Source organism: Acinonyx jubatus, chromosome D4 (assembly GCF_027475565.1).
Source record: "Acinonyx jubatus isolate Ajub_Pintada_27869175 chromosome D4, VMU_Ajub_asm_v1.0, whole genome shotgun sequence".
NCBI classification, from domain to species: Eukaryota; Metazoa; Chordata; class Mammalia; order Carnivora; family Felidae; genus Acinonyx; species Acinonyx jubatus.
In genome coordinates, this window is record NC_069391.1 from 42,442,401 (window position 1) to 42,460,790 (window position 18,390).

At 34.7% G+C, this 18,390-nt stretch overlaps 1 non-coding gene across 1 annotated transcript in view; it reads left to right on the top strand.

Moving 5' to 3' along the window:
- The window catches only part of LOC106977833 (uncharacterized), a 228,850-nt gene extending 221,884 nt beyond the window's left edge, over positions 1-6,966 (top strand). The window contains exon 4 of the transcript XR_003413933.2: positions 1,976-6,966. This is a non-coding gene — a transcript (uncharacterized LOC106977833). The remainder of the gene's footprint in view (positions 1-1,975) is intronic.
- Positions 6,967-18,390: the final 11,424 nt, after the last annotated feature.

Below are 18,390 nucleotides of genomic sequence, written 5' to 3' on the forward strand. Positions count from 1 at the left end.
AAGAGAGAGAGAGAGAGCATGAGCAGGGGAGGGGCAGAGAAAAAGGGAGAGAGATAATCTGAAGCAGGCCCCATGCTCAGCACAGAGCCAGATGCCATGCTAGATCTCATGACCATAAAATCATGACCTGAGCTGAAATCAAGAGTCAGATGCTTAACCAAATGAGCCATCCAGGTGCCCTACCAAACTTTTAAAAGGCTTTTTGTGAACTGTTTATTCTATTTTTATTCCTTTATATATCTTCTAAATTTTCTACAATGAAAATAAAATGTAACCTTAATCAGCCTAAAACAATTAATATTTTTACTTTGTTATTATCATTTTAATGAATTGTTTCAGTTTCTCAAGTATGTCAACTTTGTTCTTTGGTGCTCTCTGTTTTCTCTGTCTGCACTGGTCTTTTCCTAGTCTCATGGCTGGTTACTTTATATCATTTTAGGACCGTGCCCAAACATCACTTTCTCAGTGAAACTTTACAAAGCTGCTCAGTGGAATGTACCCTGCCACCATCATTCTTATTCCATTATCTTCATTTTCTTCATGGAACTATCTAAAATTATATCATTAACCTATTATTTAATCTAATTCTTTGTTTAGTGTCTGTCTTTTGCATTAGTAAACAAATATATGAGGGCAGCAGGAAACTTCTGTCATGTTAGTTTTAAGTCCCCACGTCCTAGAACCCTATCTGGAATAAAGGAGGCACCAAAATCATATTTGTTAAATAAAAGGAGGTGATGTTAAAAATTAAAACTTTACAATGTGTATATAATAACAATCAGGTATATTGAGAAGAAAGGGACTAATGTAAACCTATTCTGTTTTGGCCATTGGTAAGGCAAAACCCATCTTACTTTTGAAGGAGAATATGAACGTTAAGAAATTTTAAAAATGAAGCAAAGAATGAGGATAGCTCATAAAATGAATGTCAGGAAGTCCTATTCAGATACTGAAGTCAGGTCACAAGTCTGTCTCTAAATCCGTGCTCCATATCTTTCCGTGTTGGGTGATGGACCCCTTTGCAGATCCAACAAAAAATCGGAAACATTTTCTCAGAAAAATTCTCATGCATATTTGTAATATACATGACATTTTGCTCACAGTTTCTGCAGATTCACAGAGCATTCTAATGGTGCACGAATTATACAATAAAAGCTACTTCTCTGTCCTATCCGGGAAACATAATAAGTTATAAAGTTTGGGATCCACTGAGTTAAAAATCTTCAAGAAGTTGAGGGGCACCTGGGTAGCTCAGTTGGTTGAGTGTCCAACTCTTGATTTTGGCTCAGGCTGTGATCTCAGGGTCGGGAGACTGAGCCTCACCTTAGGCTCTGTGATTAGCGCAGAGCCTGCTTGGGATCCATTCTCTCTCTCTCTCTCTCCCCCCCCCTTCTCTCTCCCTGTTCACTTCTCCCCCCACTCTCTCTCACTTTCTCACTCTCCTTCCTCTTTCTATCAAAAAATAAAATTAAAAACAATTCTTCAAAAAGTTGAAATTACATCTAAGAAAAGAGCAAATGTTCCACTTTAGCCTCTCAGAGAGAGCACACATCGCACATATGAGCACAGTTAGCTGTTACTATCTCTAGGCTAGGAAATGGAGTTGCGATGCTAAGGAACTTGCCAAATTGGAGAACCAGCAGAGTTGTGTTAGAAGCAAAGTCAGAGAAGAATGTTTGTCCCACTACAGCAGGTCAATAAAAGTTTCATGGAAAAGATGGCATCTGAACTGTATCTTGAAGAGTGATCATAATAATAAAATAATAGCTTGTGTTTATCGAGTACATTGCAAGTACTAGGCACTTTATTAAGTGTTTTACATATATCATATTTCCAAATCCTCACAATAATCCTAATTTCAAGGAAAAGTGAAACAGAGAGATTCAGTAATTTTCCCCAGAATATTCAGCTAATAAATGGTAGAGCAGAGTTTCAAGCCAGTCTGAAGCTGGCTCATCTTTCTTTGTCATTGTAGAGTACTGCTATCCAGAAGAGTAAGATCTGAATCGCTAGAGAAGAAGGCCAAGAGACATTCCCAGTGAGAGGATGCTTTAACACCTGCACAGATGTTACTATAAGTCTAGAAACAGCTAAGTAATTTTGAGTGCTAAAAACACAACAAAACAGAATTAATTAATTCCCTTGCGCTATATGGAAATCTATTTTTACAACTATTTTGACATAAAATTGAGAAAAAGAAGTACCATTTTTCAAGATAAGTAATGGAGGGACTCTAGTAAATGAGGAACTCTAGTACATTTTGATTTTACATTAATTTATGTATTAGATATGGTATTCCATAATGTAAAATGTTTGTTTGAGTGACAGCCTTCAGGGAGCTGTATCTTCTAGACAAAAGTAAGTTTTGTCTTTCAGTAAAAGGACAAATTCCCTGGCACCTTTATAAATAGGTTAAAAGATTGGTATGATGGAAGTGAACCCTCTCATGGAATTTAAAGTGCCTTTAAAAGCTATCAATTGCCACAAACTATAAGGTTTTTCTCCATTGAGTGTCATGATGATGTAGTCTTCTACTAGATGTGAAATAAATACATATATGTCTATCTTTTATCTAGGCAGGTAAATCAAGTGCCCTAAAAGGTTGCCTATTTATTCTCAAAAACTGGTTGTAGTGTATTAAGAAATAGTTGAGAGAAAATAGGGGCAACCTTTGTGCACATTTTAGTTATTTTTAAATGCCATTTTATTGCCATATTCTAATAATACAGTGGAAACAGCACCCAAATATAAGTGTTCTTTCATATAATCTAACACATTTTAGAATTAATTATAGTACTATTAATATTAATGTTAATAATAACTAGAATTTATTAAGTAACTATTATGTATTAGGAAGTATGCCAAGCACTTGAGTGTATTATAATTTAGTTTCTAAAATTATGCTCTGAGGTTAGCTTTTTATTATCCTTTTATTAGCAGATGAGGACTCTGAGAATTGAGATCCAGGAAGCCATGCTAGGGCCCTGAGGCCACATGGTTAGAGTGGTGGAAATGGCATTTGGCCCCAGGTGAGACCCCAAACCCTGGGATTTTAACCCCTACTATCTAATTAACCATGTCATTTGAATTTAAGAGTTTCTTCATTTAACATTTATTTACCTTCCAAGAGAGACTACTAAACCATGGTTACACAAATATAATGTGAGTAAGAGGAAACATTTAACTTACAGCTGAGAATACTTAGGAATATATTTACTTCTTGATTGGGTGAAGGAAATAATCATGTTTCCTTGCTCACCTATGATGACAGATTATCATACATTTAAAAATCATTGGCATACACCAGTCTTTGTTTTTAATTTCTACAAGGTCAGGGGTCATGCCTTCTATTTCTTTTGTGACATATCATTGTGTTTGGTACAGTACCTTGCAGAGTTAAAGCATTCAAAAAAAAAACGTTTGTCGACAGCTTTCTCATTGGGCACCTGTCAGTAGCCTACAGTGTACTTTTTCAGATTTAATGAAACCATACTCTTGTAAAAAAAAAAAGTGCATCTATTCTAATACCCCTTGAAAATCTATATACGTACTATAGTGACTTGAAAACATTCATTAATTTTTCTCTGCTTTGTTTTCTCACCTGTTTATTGACGAAAATAATAACTGTTTTTTTTAGCAAGTTGAAACATGAGGCAGTTTCTTAGATAATTGCTCTGAAAATGCTTACTAGTTGCTTACCTTTCACTTCAACAGGTAGCTTATTAAAGTTTTAGTCTTTAAACACTAGCTTCTTTTGTTTACTTTGCATATGTGAAATTGAGACGATCTATTAATGTTTTTTCTGTAAATTAATGTCCAATCTACATTATGATTTTGTTGTAGTTGTAACAGCCTCCATATTGACATAAGTAAATACCAAGTGACCTGGAGTCTCTCATCCAGTGCTTCTACTACTCGGTATATACCTCAAATTCTCCATTATTAATTTCCTAACTGGTATAAAGAAAGAGGGGGTGCCTGGGTGGGTCAGTCAGTTAAGCCCCCAACCTCAGCTCAGGTCACAATCTTGCAGTTTGTGGGTCTGAGTCCCACATTGAGGTCCTAGCCCCACATTGAGCTCCGTGCTGGCAGTGCAGGATCTGCTTGGGATTCTCTCTCTCCTCTCTCCCCCTCCCCTACTTGTGTTCTCTCTCTCTCTCTCTCTCTCTCTCTCTCTCTCTCTCAGATGAATAAACTTAAAAAAAAAAGGAGTTGAAGGAGATCATTTCCAAGGTTTTTAAAGGGTTATATTTTCTAAAACTATTATATTATATACTCTGCATATTTATGTTACTGTATATAGTAAATATAGTATTATTTTCACTGACTATTGTGATTTGATTGGATTTCTTAAGATACAACTCATGATTCAAGGTCAGAATAATGTTGGCTTAGAGTGGAAATATGTTCTGCTGAATTCACTCAATTATGGTTTCTATTTTTTAAATAATTTATACTTTGATTTGTGAATTTGGGCATTAGGCTTAGGGGTACAATTTAGTTGTTCTAAGGATGTTTGAAAAGTGGTATGCTATCTTCAAGTAAGACATTTACATGATTTGTTTTAAAATTTGTTGACTACAGTTTCTTAACCTCCATTTCGTCTATATAATAATCTCTGTATAAACCATTTCAAATGTTCTTTAGAAACATAAAAATATCTATTTAAAAATTACCATTATAAATGTTTGTGCTTGTTCTGAAAATTCCAGAACATATGGAATTACCTAATCGCTGAGAGATCTAAAATTTTAGAGTGGATTTAACTCCACATTTTATGGAAAATAGAGAAACAGGTATGAGGAGATTAAGTGAATTGTTCAAGGTCACATAGCTATTGAGTAAATAAATTTGAATCTCCTAATTCTAGGAGTGCCTGGGTAGCTAAATTGGGACTTCAGCTCAGGTTATGTTCTCACAGTTTGTGAGTTTGAGCCCAGGATGAGGCTCTGTGCTGACAGCTTTGAGCCTGCTTTGGATCCTCTGTCCCCCTCTTTCTCTGCCCTTCCCCTGCTCGTGCTCTCTCTCCTTCTCTCTCTTTCTCTCTAAAAAATAATAAAAAAAAAAACATTAAAAAAAAAGATCTCCTAACTCTCTCCAGCATTTCTTCCCTCTATAATCTTGCCCATAATCTCTAGCGTATTTTGCATCTCTGTTGTTTGGGATATACATATTTAGGATACACTGGGATATATTGCTATGTCTTCTTGAGGGATTCACCCTTTTCCCTTATATAATGTCCCTCTTGGTTTTGATTTTTTTTATTCTTAAATGTATCTGTCATTAATATACATTAGTGTCATATATTATATTATATATTGTATGTAAATGTATAATATATTAATATACATAAAAATGGAATTAATATACACATCTAAATGAAAATTAAACTCCTTATCTCTTTAGGACAAGAAGTAGTTTTACAACTACCCTGAGAAATTTAGGCTCCTTCTTATTTTTTTCTTTTTTCAAAATTTGTATTGACCCTTACAGAAAGAGAGAAGGCACCTTATTATAGGATACTTTGGATTTGTTTCCACACCACCACAATAAAGTGAGTCAAGTGAATTTTTTTGTTACCCAGTGCACATATAAGTTATTTTTACCCTATACTATAGTCTCTTCAGTGTGCAATGGCTTTATGTTGAAAAAACAACGTATATACCTTAATTAAAAATATTGCTAAAAAATGCTAACCATGCCTCAATGTTGATGGCTACTGAATGATGATGGTGGTGGTTGCTGAAGTTGGGGCAAATTCTTAAAACAAGACAACAATGAAGTTTGCTGCATTGACTTTTTCTTTTCATAAGTAATTTTTGCAGCACGAAATCCTGATTAATAGTATTTTACCCATGGTAGAACTTTAAAAATTGGAGTGAATCTTCTCAAAGTTGGTTGCTGCCTTAGCAATTAAGCTTTTGTGTTATTCTAAATTTTTGTTGTCATTTCAACTGTCTTTAAGCATCTTCACTAGGAGTATATTCCATCTCAAACAAATCACTGTTTTTGGTCATCCATACAGAGAAATTGTCATTCATTACAGTTGTATCATGGGATTGCAGCAATTCAGTCTCATCTTCAAGCTCCACTTCTAATTCTACTTATCTTGCTATTTCCACCACAACCTCACTTACTTCTCCACTGACGTTTTGAACCCCTCTAAGTCATCCATGGGTTTTAGAACAAACGTCTTCCAAACTCCTGTTCATGTTGAAAATTTGACTTCTTCCCATGAATCACAAATGTTCTTAATGGCATCAGGAATCCTTTCCGGAAGGTTTTCAATGTACTTTGCCCAGATCTATCAGAAATCACTGTCCATGACAACTATAGCTTTACAAAATGTATTTCTTCAACAATAAGATTTAAAAATTGAAGACTCCCTGATCACGGGGCTGCAGAATAAGAGTTGTGTTAGCAGGAATGAAAATAACATGAACCTCATAGTACATCTCCATCAGAGCTCTTGGGTGACAGGGTGACAGGAGAGGAAGAGAGATGGGGGAACAGCTCAATGGTGGAGCAGTCGGAAAACACACAGCATTCACTGATTAAATTTGCCTTCTTATACGGGCATGATTTTTGACGCCTCAAAACAATTACAGTAGTAACATCAAAGATCATGGATTGTAGATCACCATAACAAAAATAATAATAATGAAAAAAGTTGGAAATATTGTGAGAAATACTAAAATGTGACAACTACATAAAATGAACAAATGCTATTAGAAAATGGCACTGATAGATTTCCTCAATGCAGGGTTTCCACAAACCTTCAATTTGTAGAAAACAATATCTGTGAAGCACAATGACATGAAGCACAATCAAATAAGATAAGCCTGTACTGCCAGGTGGAAGTGAAATCCAAGTTCCTCATGTGGCCTATATTGACCCTGATGGGGAGAGCTCCTCAATACTGCTGAACAGGGTGGGACTTCCAGCTGACCATTTGGTCTCCACTGACACCATGGTGGGGGTGGGGGTGGCCTCATCACCACTGGATAATGACAAAAGTCCTGACACTCCACTAGTCCTCTTATGATACCCCCTCAAGGGGAAGGGGACTGATACCTCATTACTTCCACATGGGAGTGAAAGTGCAGACTCCCCACGTGACCTCCACTGGCATCACGATTTACTGGCAAGGATGAGAATCTCAGCCTCCTACTTGATCCTTTTCTGACACACCTCTGGCAAGGGCGTTTGGTGTCTTTTTATAATCTCTCAAGATGGAAGCCTTGTTTCCTCATTCAGCCTGTACTGGCATGAGTGGAGATAGGACTATAGACGTTTCCGTGGTGTTGGCTGGAATAGAGCAGTTACTTTTTATAAGTTTCTTGCCTTGTGAAGCTGCCCCTTTCCTGGCCTTTTCACTAGAAAGAAGACCTTTGATGGAGATTTTTTGTTTGTTTGTTTGTACCTGTTGGTATTTCTGTGTTGCCATTTTCTTCAGTTCCAAGTGTGGGATATCTAAGGTGAAAAGAAAACCCAGGGAACTCACCATGATGTTAAATTCTGTGGCCAATCCGACTGTTCTCCACCGTTCACAGTGTTATGTTTGTTTTGTGTATATGCCATGGACAAATAGGGAAAAGTACATATACTCCTTTTTCCCAGAAGGAGAAGTCTATCTGCATATTTTGAAAATCGTGACATGAAGGTCATTTGTGTTATAAAGACTCAAAAGGATGTTACTAATATCCAGAAATTCCCAAAACACTGCTTTCCTAACCACTAAATTTTAAGGCCCATGAGGTCAGGAGCTATGAGTTTTACTCACTCTTGGGCAACTTTCAGTCCTTTGTTGTTGGTGTAAAGACAAAACATTTTCTTATCTTTATAATCAAGTTTTTCATATCTGAGAGTGAATGTTGAAGTGGAAGACAATCGGCATGGCACCCAAATGTTGCCGTTCCATTAGAATATTTGTAGCACTCTTCTTGAAAACTTAAGATAATTGTTTGATCCAGGGAAAGGTGGCCCCCTTTTGTTTGATTAAAATTACTTACTCCTCCTATTACTTCAAGGAAGAATTTAAAAGTAACACTTTTTAAAAATATAAAACAAGTCAAGTTAATGATAATGATAGGGGAAGAATTTTTACTTCTGACTAAAAGAATGATACTCGTCTTTTTCTTTAATGAGAACAGTAAGTAGAAATAATTATTCATGCATGCTTGCCATCTCATTTAGCATTGATATATAATTCTCTCCAATAAAACTCAAGTGGGATTTTTTTTCCAAGGTTGGACTTTAGGAGGTTTATTATTTCCATTAGGCTGTGGAATTTGATTATTTAATCAACCTACTTCAATCCAGAAAAAAATCTCTTATGGCCCATTAATTTAAAGAACCTTCTTTGTAAAGCACATGATTATGAAATGAAAAAAAAAGCAGAAAAAAATTAAGGATTGTCCTTATCGCTTCCCTTCCTTTGACTCTTATTCGTTGTTTTAAAGAATTCTTCTTGCAATTCACTGGCCGTAAGCTCATTAAATACACTCCTAGCCATGGTGATTCTAGCATCTTGAATAATAAAGATTAATATGCTGATCCAAATTCAGTTACCGGCCTGAGCATACCAAATATATTAAACTTCCTTTACAGCATAAGAAGTGTATTTCCACCAGAAGAAATGTACATTTCTGAGTTTAATTCATCTAGAGGATTTTGAGTAAAAGTTTAAGATTTTCCTATGGTTAAAATAGCCACATGAGCCAAAGTGAATTTACATATAAACATTATATATACACATATATCTTATATATGATATCCTATAATACATATGTATGTATATATGATGTATACATATATATGTACATGTATATATGTATAATATGTTGAAAAAGCATTTTCCAAAGTATACTGTGCTTCCTTTTTTTTTCCTAAAAAAATATCTTCCTAAGAATCATGTTAGTAAATATATAACTGTGTACATTAGTGACTATACAGGTTTGCGGTGGGGTAAGAGGTATTCTAAATGACAACGTAGTTACTTATGTTTACTTACTGTTTAGCTATGCCATTAATAGATGACTTAGATTAATAATACCATCTCTAAGCTTGGGATTCCCAAAGTTAACTGAAGCCAGACATTTAATTCTAATTTATTTATAGAAATTGCTGTTTCTCGGGGCACCTGTGTGGCTCAGTTTGGTAAGCGTCCGACTCTGGGTTTTGGCTCAGGTCATGATCTCATTGTTTCGTGAGTTTGAGGCATGTGTCAGGCTCTGTGATGGCAGTGCACAACCTGCTTGGGATTCTCTCTCTCCTTCTCTCTCTGTCCCTCCCCCCCCCCACTCATGCTGTTTCTCTCTCTCTCTCTCAAAACTAAATAAACAAACTTTAAAAAGAAAAAGAAAAAAAATTGCTGTTTCTCAACACTAGCATGGTTAAATGAGAGACCTATGTTAAGAGACTTTACTTGCTGAATCAACACAGGAACTTTTAATAAACACTAAAAGGAAGTAACTGTATATACCAACATATCAACTCACACCCAGTCCTATTCTATAATGACAAATATCATTTTATTTTCCCTTCTTCATCAAATCAGGCATAATTTATGTGTGTAAATTATGAGATTTCCCAAAGGGTTTCACGTGAGGTGTTTGGGATTGCCCTTCCTTTGTTTCCCATATATCACCTTAAAGGCAATGTCATCATGCCAAATATACGTAAGCATCTGATAATTTGACTTAAGATTTATCATGGAGTTCGTGTTGTCAAAAAATTTCAAAAAGGAAGAGGGTGATATGTTTAGATGTCCAAACTCACTATATCTCAAGTTTGTTCAATTAATTAGGTCATCTGTCTTGTTTTGCAAAAGATAGAGCAGAGGACAAAGGTATTAGGAAAATATATGTTGTTTATATCAGTGGAGATATGACACACATATATTTTACATGTCATAGTGTCTCTCTTATGAGAAATGTAAGCCCCTAATTTGTTCTCTTGATTATGGAATCATAAAAGACTAAAGCTAGGTTTGGATGGCCCTTAGAAGTATTTCACATTGAAAAAGGGTGACTGGCTATCAACAGTCACAGCAGTGGAACTAACACAGATTTCTTGCCAACTAACATTACCTTTCAGTTGTTTGTTCATGCTGAGTTTCTTGCAAAAGATGCCATATAGGAAAGAAACAATTTTCTAGAATCATCTGTTATGATGGGCTTTGAATTTGAGAATGTATACACATATTACATGTATTTATACATATAATGAGGAAGAGGATGTGTGTATTGATTTTATTCTGTTTACTTTTATTTAAAATATAGACATTAAATATTAACATTGAAAATATTACGGAAACAAATAAGTGTAAAGGATCAGGTTAGACATAAGTAAAGCCTAACACCTAGCAATCAGAATATTTTGGGTCTTTTCATGATAAGATGCTTAGCATCTTATACTGATCATTGAAACTGAGTGTCTTGATGGTTTCATCTGTAAAATGGAGGCAACAGCCCCTTTTCTTTATTTACCTTACAGAGACATGGTGAGGGATAATAGGACTTTTCAAGGAGTTTCTCAAAAACCATTATAGAGTTTTACTGTATGTGGGAATATGTCCTTTGAAACCCATTGGAGAAGAGAGTGTTAGGTGTCCTGGAACTTAATATATCTTATCCTGGTTTCCAAATGTAAGATATGGCTGGAGACCATAATCTTGTTTTCTCTTTAATTTTAGAAATTAGGATAATTGCTAGCGGCACCTGTTGAATCAGTCGGTTGAGCATCCGACTTTTGGTTTCCACTAAGGTCATGGTCTCGCAGTTCCTAAGTTCGAGCCCCACATCCCACTCTCTGCTGTCAACCTGTCAGAGCAGAGCCTGCTTCGAATTCTCTGTCCCCTTCCCTCTGCCCCCACACTGCTTGCATTCTCCCAAAAATAAACAAGTATTTTTTTAATTTAGGATCATTCCTAAATCCCAGATTTCTACACTCCTTTTTAATAAAAAATATCAAAAATTTCTTTAACATTTTAGAATTCTTCAGTGTTTATACTTTTTAAATACCAATAGAAAACTAGTTTTCCCACATCACTATTCTAAAAGTTCAGATTTTCTTGGAAGTGGCTTATCAGTGAATGGCTTCTGCATAGGGGAAAATCCTTTCTCCTTTATGCTCTGCTTTAAGCATATATCCTGAACTTCTTTCTCTTGCTGACCTCCTTTGCCCTGTAATTCAATGATATCCTTGCATATCTTTACTGTTTTTATTTGGTCATAGGGGTGGTATCATTCCTTCTCCCCAAGGCTAACCACTTTGTCTCATTTTTCTCTACCCTCAAATTTTCTGCTGCTCAACACTGATCTGTTTTCCTAACTACATATCAAGATCTCCATGTTATGTGTCCTTACCTCCTTATATGATAGGTAAGGAAGAAATGTGTGCTAAATAAATAATGATCACAGTTGAAATTCTGATTACTTATCAGAAATACATGATTTGTTTCAGTAGTTAAGTTTTTTATCTTCCTGATTTGTTAGTCTAACTGGTTAAAAGCAAGCAAAAAAATATGATGGGTACCATTTTGATTTCAAAAATACATACTTAACATACTTAAGATTAACTGTGGAAGATTTATGTGGAGTAGTATCTAGAAAAAGCATAACGGACAGGCATACAAGAAATAAATGGGTATACAAAGGCATTTCCTCTATGGGACGAAGATGTTTCATAAATGTAAATTATTTCCAAATTAACTTGTAGATGTATCACAATTCAATTAAAATCTCAATAAATATTGTGTTTTTCAACCATGTAAAATTATTAATATAAAAACTGGGTGGTGATATACAACATATTTTAAATTAGTAAGATGAGGATTTGTCCTATCAAACCACATGATAAAGCTACAGTAGTTAAAGTATAAGATATTAGGTTAAAAAAGATACTTGGCCCAGAAATAGACTTGATAGAATGATTTTATGTATGATAAAAACGACATCTATTCTCTTTTACATTCTAGTTTAGGAATCTGTGTATGCTTTTAATTTTTGAGTAGCTTTCCTAGTGGAGTTTACCTGTTTTATTTTTAAAGAATCAGTTCTTGAATTCATTTATCAATTCAACTTTTTCACATTTTAATTAATTAGCTTCTGTATGTATGTAAATATTTTGTTATTAACTTTTATTGCCTTAAGGTCAGATCACTGGCTTCTACAAGGTGTTCTTTTCTGGAACTCAATTAATTTATTTTTATTTTGCAGTAGATTATTTACAGTTTTTATTAATGGTCTATAGACACATGAAAAGGTGAATTATCTATTAGGATTGTACATAATTCAACATTTATGTCATCAATCTTATTAAAATTTTATGACCTCATTTCTCATTTTTTATTTGGTCTATGCAAAAACTGAAAGAGAATGTATTAAATTTTCTAATGTATTTCTGTTTAATTATCATTGTGTTTTTTACAGTTTTGCTGCATACACTTGATGTTAAGTTATTGAGCTCAGAAGTTTTGTGACTGTTACATCATTAGGGTATTTTCTTTTTATTTATATACCTCTTTTGTGTTGACTGTGTATTTGCATTATTTTTTTTATCTAAAATTATATGCCCACTCCTAGTGATTTTGCTGTTCTTCTTTACTTCTCTGATATTTGTCCCCACTTTTTTTTTTTTGAAGTTTGTTTTTGAGAGAGAGACAGAGAGAGAAAGAGGGAGAGGCAGAACATGAGTGGGGGAGGATTAGAGACAGAGGGAAAGAAAGAATCCCAAGCAGACGCCCTGCTGCAGGGCTCTTTCTCATGAACTGAGAGACCATGACCTGAGCTGAAATCAAGAGTTGGGTGCTTAACCGACTGAGCCACTCAGGCACCCCATGTCCCTACATTTATTTTAAGTAATTTCCTTGTAAACCACATATATTAAGTTTACTTTCCTTTTTCCTTCTAAAGGTATCAGAGACTTTTACTAGGAAATTTAACACATGTTGATTGTCATAACCCAAAATTGTTTGTTTTGTTTTCAATATTTTAGAAAGTATGTATGAACTTCTCTCCTTAACTTTTCATTTTAAAAATCACATTTTTTAGTGAAATAAGAACAAAAATGATATTTTCTAACCTGTACTAGAGGTAAGAGGAGGTGTTTTGTATACTTTTACTTTCCTCATCCTATTCTTTTTAAGTACGTATGTTTAGAGTTCCAAAATATTTTTAAATTACTGTTTTCAAATATTATTCTAAGAATTTTGACATATATTTATTCTCATACACATCTTCAGCTACTTTAAGATTTACCTAAGTAGTTTTTATATTTATCACAAATCAGTGTATAACATATCTCCCCATTTTTAGTTCAGATTACATTCTCAATCTCCTTGAATAGGTTCAGGTGGTATTTTAAAGAATGATACACAGATGTAATACTTCCTAAACTTTTGCTTTATCTGTGAATATCGCTATACTGCTATTAATATAAATAATAACTTTCTAGATATAAAGTTTTAAATCCCAACATTTTCCCCTGAGGAATTAGAGGAACTTAAACCAAAAGAAGGAATATATGTGTGGGATAAAGTCATGATATTGTTGTGTGCAAAAGGGATTAGAGTTAGTCTGTATAATTCCACAGGGCAAAACTAAGATCAAAGGGTAGAAACTATATAGGAAGTTGGCTGAGTAAAAAGTTGATCTCTTTAACACACAGAGCTTTCTAAAGACAGAAGCAGATCTATCTTAGAAATTCATATAATATAGTACAAGTATTACTGCAGTGACTTGTTGCCTTTCTCTCAAGATACTGTGCAGGGGAGTTTATGCTAGATGATTTTAAGAGGAGGGAAACTTTTCCTTGGATAATTACCTGACTCCAAAAATAATTCTCAGTAAATTATATTTGGATGGAATCTAGATGAGTCTTGCTATACATTGAGTATTTATTTATTTATTTATTTATTTATTTATTTATTTATTTATGAAGCATAATAAAGCCCCCATTTCTTTGGGTAATTAATAAATAGCCTATTATTTGTCAGAGTGTCACAGGCTTTTGCTACATGGTGAATGGGGAAAGCTTGCATTTCAGGTATTCTGTAGATGCTATGGCACCTTTACCTGCCATTTGTCCTGAGCTCTCCTTTGAATGCCACATGATGGTAAGCTATGCATCCATAGTGCTCACACTGGAATCCCCAGAAGGATTATAACCAAAACAAAAGCCCTCTGGTGGAAGATCTGTTTGTAACTCCATTGCGTAGTATGTGGCCGTTAACTAGAGGGATTCTAAACAGTTCTTTTAGGAGCCATTTTATGCTTTTTTGTTTTTAATTGCTGAGTTTCGAATGTTACTTGAGTGTGTAGTCTAAATATTTAATGTTTAACATAGACAAAAAAAATAGAGAGAGCTGCTTTTATTGTTAAGGAATGTATACCAGCCACATAGAAGGGAAGAATAGAACAAGAATATAGAATCTGAATTTCCATTTTAGAGAAGGGTAGCTAAATATGCAGTGCACCATTCTCACTTTTACATATGACATAAATTATAGCTGGACCAGATGGCTTGAAAGAACCTAGAGGAAAATGATAAAGAGATGTTGAACTTCTATTTTTTTTTTCCTTTCTGGGCTCCTACTCTATCTGCCCTATACAGGAGGGTGGCCATGATAAAGGAGGACCAAACGTTTATTAGTGTTTAAAAATAGCTTGATGACTTCAGGGGTCTCTGGACTTTAGTTCCTCTTCTGCCAACTCCTGTTGGATTTGTGTGCATTATCAGAGCTTCACATACCTCATCTAAAAATTGGAGGGGTTTACCATTAGCTACAATACCATCCACTGACATATTGAGTGCTTGGCTATGTGCCAAGCACTGTGATAAGCACTTTACATGTATTATTATTTCTTGTCTTCACCACAAACCAGTGGGTTAGAGATGTTCCCCAAATGATACTGATTAGAACTTTGACCTGCCTCAGAGCTAACCTGTATACCTGAAAACAATTTAAATCTTAAGAACCCTATTTATTCTAAAATTTTAGGAGAAATTGACCTAGTACTTACGAATGCTGATAATGCTTTAAATTGCCTATTTCTGAGGAAAACCACCGATGAGCTAACCATACTGTGCCTGAGTCATCCAGCGTTCTTTGACCACTAAGGGCCTTTGGTCTAATCTCCTCTGACATTCCATTTTTGTGGCTGTTTAGTTTGGTTTGGTTTTTAAGAAATTTACATTTTTACTGCATTTAAAACTGTCATTGTTTTCCTTTGGATTGTCATGGTGTTGTGTGTAGAAATTTATATTTTAGCTATTGGCATAAATGTTGCAACATTTTATCAAATTGCTGGAAAAACAGTGTTGGGTTTTTGATCGGCATTATGTCTAACATATACAGTAGTTTGAGGAAATTTGACATTTATAAATATTCTTTAAATATTCAGTCTTACCACCCAGGAACATGACATAGTCCTGTCATTAAGGTGTTTTGAATATTCCCCAATAATATGTTATATCCTTCAGTAATGATATTTTAGATCTAACATATTTCTTATTAATTTATAGGTATTTCATTTTTTTTTCTTGCTATTCTCTTTCTCACCTGCTGGCCCCTTTGCCTGCTCCTCTCCCTGCCCCATCAAATGTGGACATTAAAAAACTTTTGTCTTTTAGTTTCTTAAACTGTGTGATTATGCTCTTTCATCCAGACCGATGATTATAGTCATCACCTATACAAAGGTGATTTCCAGTTTACCCACTGACCCAGGGTATAATTACCTGTGGCCTTCTCTACTAGGTATCATTAGTATCCCAAACTCGGAGTATTCAGAACCTAAACTCATTATTTTATTTCTGAGGATACATTCATACATTTTACTTCCATATTTTGGTTAATGGTTTTGTGATTACCATCTAAATTCAAAATCTTAAGAGTTAGCTTTTCCTTTCCTCTCACTCTCTTTTTCTATGTGCAATCTACAGTCAGGCCTTGAAGCTTTAAGTTAAGTTCTATGATGTTTCCAGCATCCATCCCTTTGTCTCCATTTCCATATAACTACCATCGACTGTCCTGTCCCCAGCTCTTATCTGGATTATTGCATTGGTCTTCAAATCGGTCTTCGTGCTTCCACCTTCTTTCCTTCCATCCCAACCAGATTGCCATCTTATTATTCTTTCTATGATATAACATCGGTTCAATCTCTCTTCTACTCAGGGCCATTCAATGGTCTGTAGTAGCTACTTACCTAACTTAGTATTAATTTTCTAATTTAGAAAGCAAGACCTCTTACTCCAATTTCCTTTCCATTCTCCTTTTCAGGTCAGTCTCCTCTTCAAGTCATGATACTATTCTGCAATTGGACTATTCCTTTTCTCTAGAAATGTCTGATAATTTTTATTTCTGTGCCCAGTATGGTCATACTCCAGCTGCTCCCTAGAGTACCTTCTTGCTCATTTCTGCCTAGTAAATCGTAGCTTATTTAAAACTGTGTGTTATCTCCCTCTCCTCATATCTTTGTTTTGGAAATTTATCATGGCATGACTCGAATATAACACTGTTTATATAGTTGACTTTTCTCCATTTCTGGATTTTTCAGCTCCTTAACTGCAAAAATTTATCTGACTTACCTCCCATTTTACTCAGTGCTTTGTGTACATTTAGAATCTTCTAAATATTTATTAAACCAAATTAAATAGGCCTAATTATCACAGGAATTGTCTGTGATTCAGACTAAGAAGCAAATGCCTAATTTTGATTGGATTCAAAAGGTGGCTTGGTTAAAATAAAGCCCGCAATAACGCTGATTTTTTTTTTCATTTTGTCCCTTCCTAATTCAGGTTTTAATTTAAGGTGAGCAGCTGAAAACCTCTGATTACAAAATCCTGCATGTCAATGTGCTTTTTATAGTTAAAATGAGTTATTTGTTAGAAATGCATCATTGCACCTAGGTATTTTATTCGGAAACTGTGATTTATGACTTAGACTGGAATTTTATAGGAACAATGTCATATAATACCTGAAAACGCCATTTATTTTCATTCACTATTTAAATTACACTTATACTAAGTTGCAGCAATATTTAAAAAGTAATATTCAGTGCTTCCCTACATTTGCCACACTTTTTATCAGAGTAGAATTGAATTCAAAATTATTGATGGGAAACATTTCTGCCACAAAAATGTTACTGTTGAATAATTAATCAAATGAGAAACATGTTCAGGTATATATTTTTGTCTTTGTTCTGTGAATTTCATTTTTATTTTTAAAATAAATATATTCATGCCCCTGGATTTTTCCTTTTGAAGTGGGATTTATAACATATCCCAAATCTAAGCCCATAGCACATTTTACAAAAGGTAATATAGATACAATTTTCTGATAAATGTTGTGAGGGCCTTTTTTCCAAAATAGATTTAGACTGGAATATTCAGAGATGGACGTGTCTTAGCTAAAGATATTTATTTACTCTGATGGAAATCCAAACAAAGGCCTTAGTATATTCTGGAGGAAAGAAACAACCACATTTCATATATATATGAGTGAAAACTTATGGTATCTGTCTTTCTCTGCCTGACTTATTTCACTTAGCATAACACTCTCCAGTTCCATCCACATTGCTGCAAACGGCATGATTTCATTCTTTCTCATTGCCAAATAGTATTCCATTGTATATATAAACCACAATTTCTTTATCCATTCATCAGTTGATGGACATTTAGGCTCTTTCCATAATTTTTCTATTGTTGAAAGTGCTGCTATAAACATTGGGTACAAGTGCCCCTATGCATCAGCACTCCTGTATCCCTTGGGTAAATTCCTAGCACTGCTATTGCTGGCTCATAGGGTAGGTCTATTTTTAACTTTTTGAGGACCCTCCACACTGTTTTCCAGAGTGGCTGCACCAGTTTGCATTCCCACCAACAGTGCAAGAGGGTTCCCGTTTCTCCACATCCTCTCCAGCATCTGTAGTCTCCTGATTTGTTCATTTTAACCACTCTGACCAGCATGAGGTAGTATCTGAGTGTGGTTTTGATTTGTATTTCCCTGGTGAGGAGTGACATTGAGCATCTTTTCATGTGCCTGTTGGCCATATGGAGGTCTTCTTTGGAAAAGTGTGGAGTTTACAGCCACACTTCTTAATGTAGTGACAACTAAGTACATTAGTGAATGTGAAATAAAGTTGAGATACCCAAAGAACCCCCTGACTCTGTAAAAAATAGTCAGGAATCTATAAGAATTATCAACATTTCTTCATCTGTTATGTTGTAAGAGGAAGTATTGAATATCTTAGTTTCATCTGTTGTCCAGAAATAGCTACAATTCACATAGTCTGTATTTTTCATTCAGACCAATAATTGAAAAGTTTAATATCTTCCCTTACTACCAATAATTTAAAAATTGTTTTAATGTTTATTTAATTTTGAGAG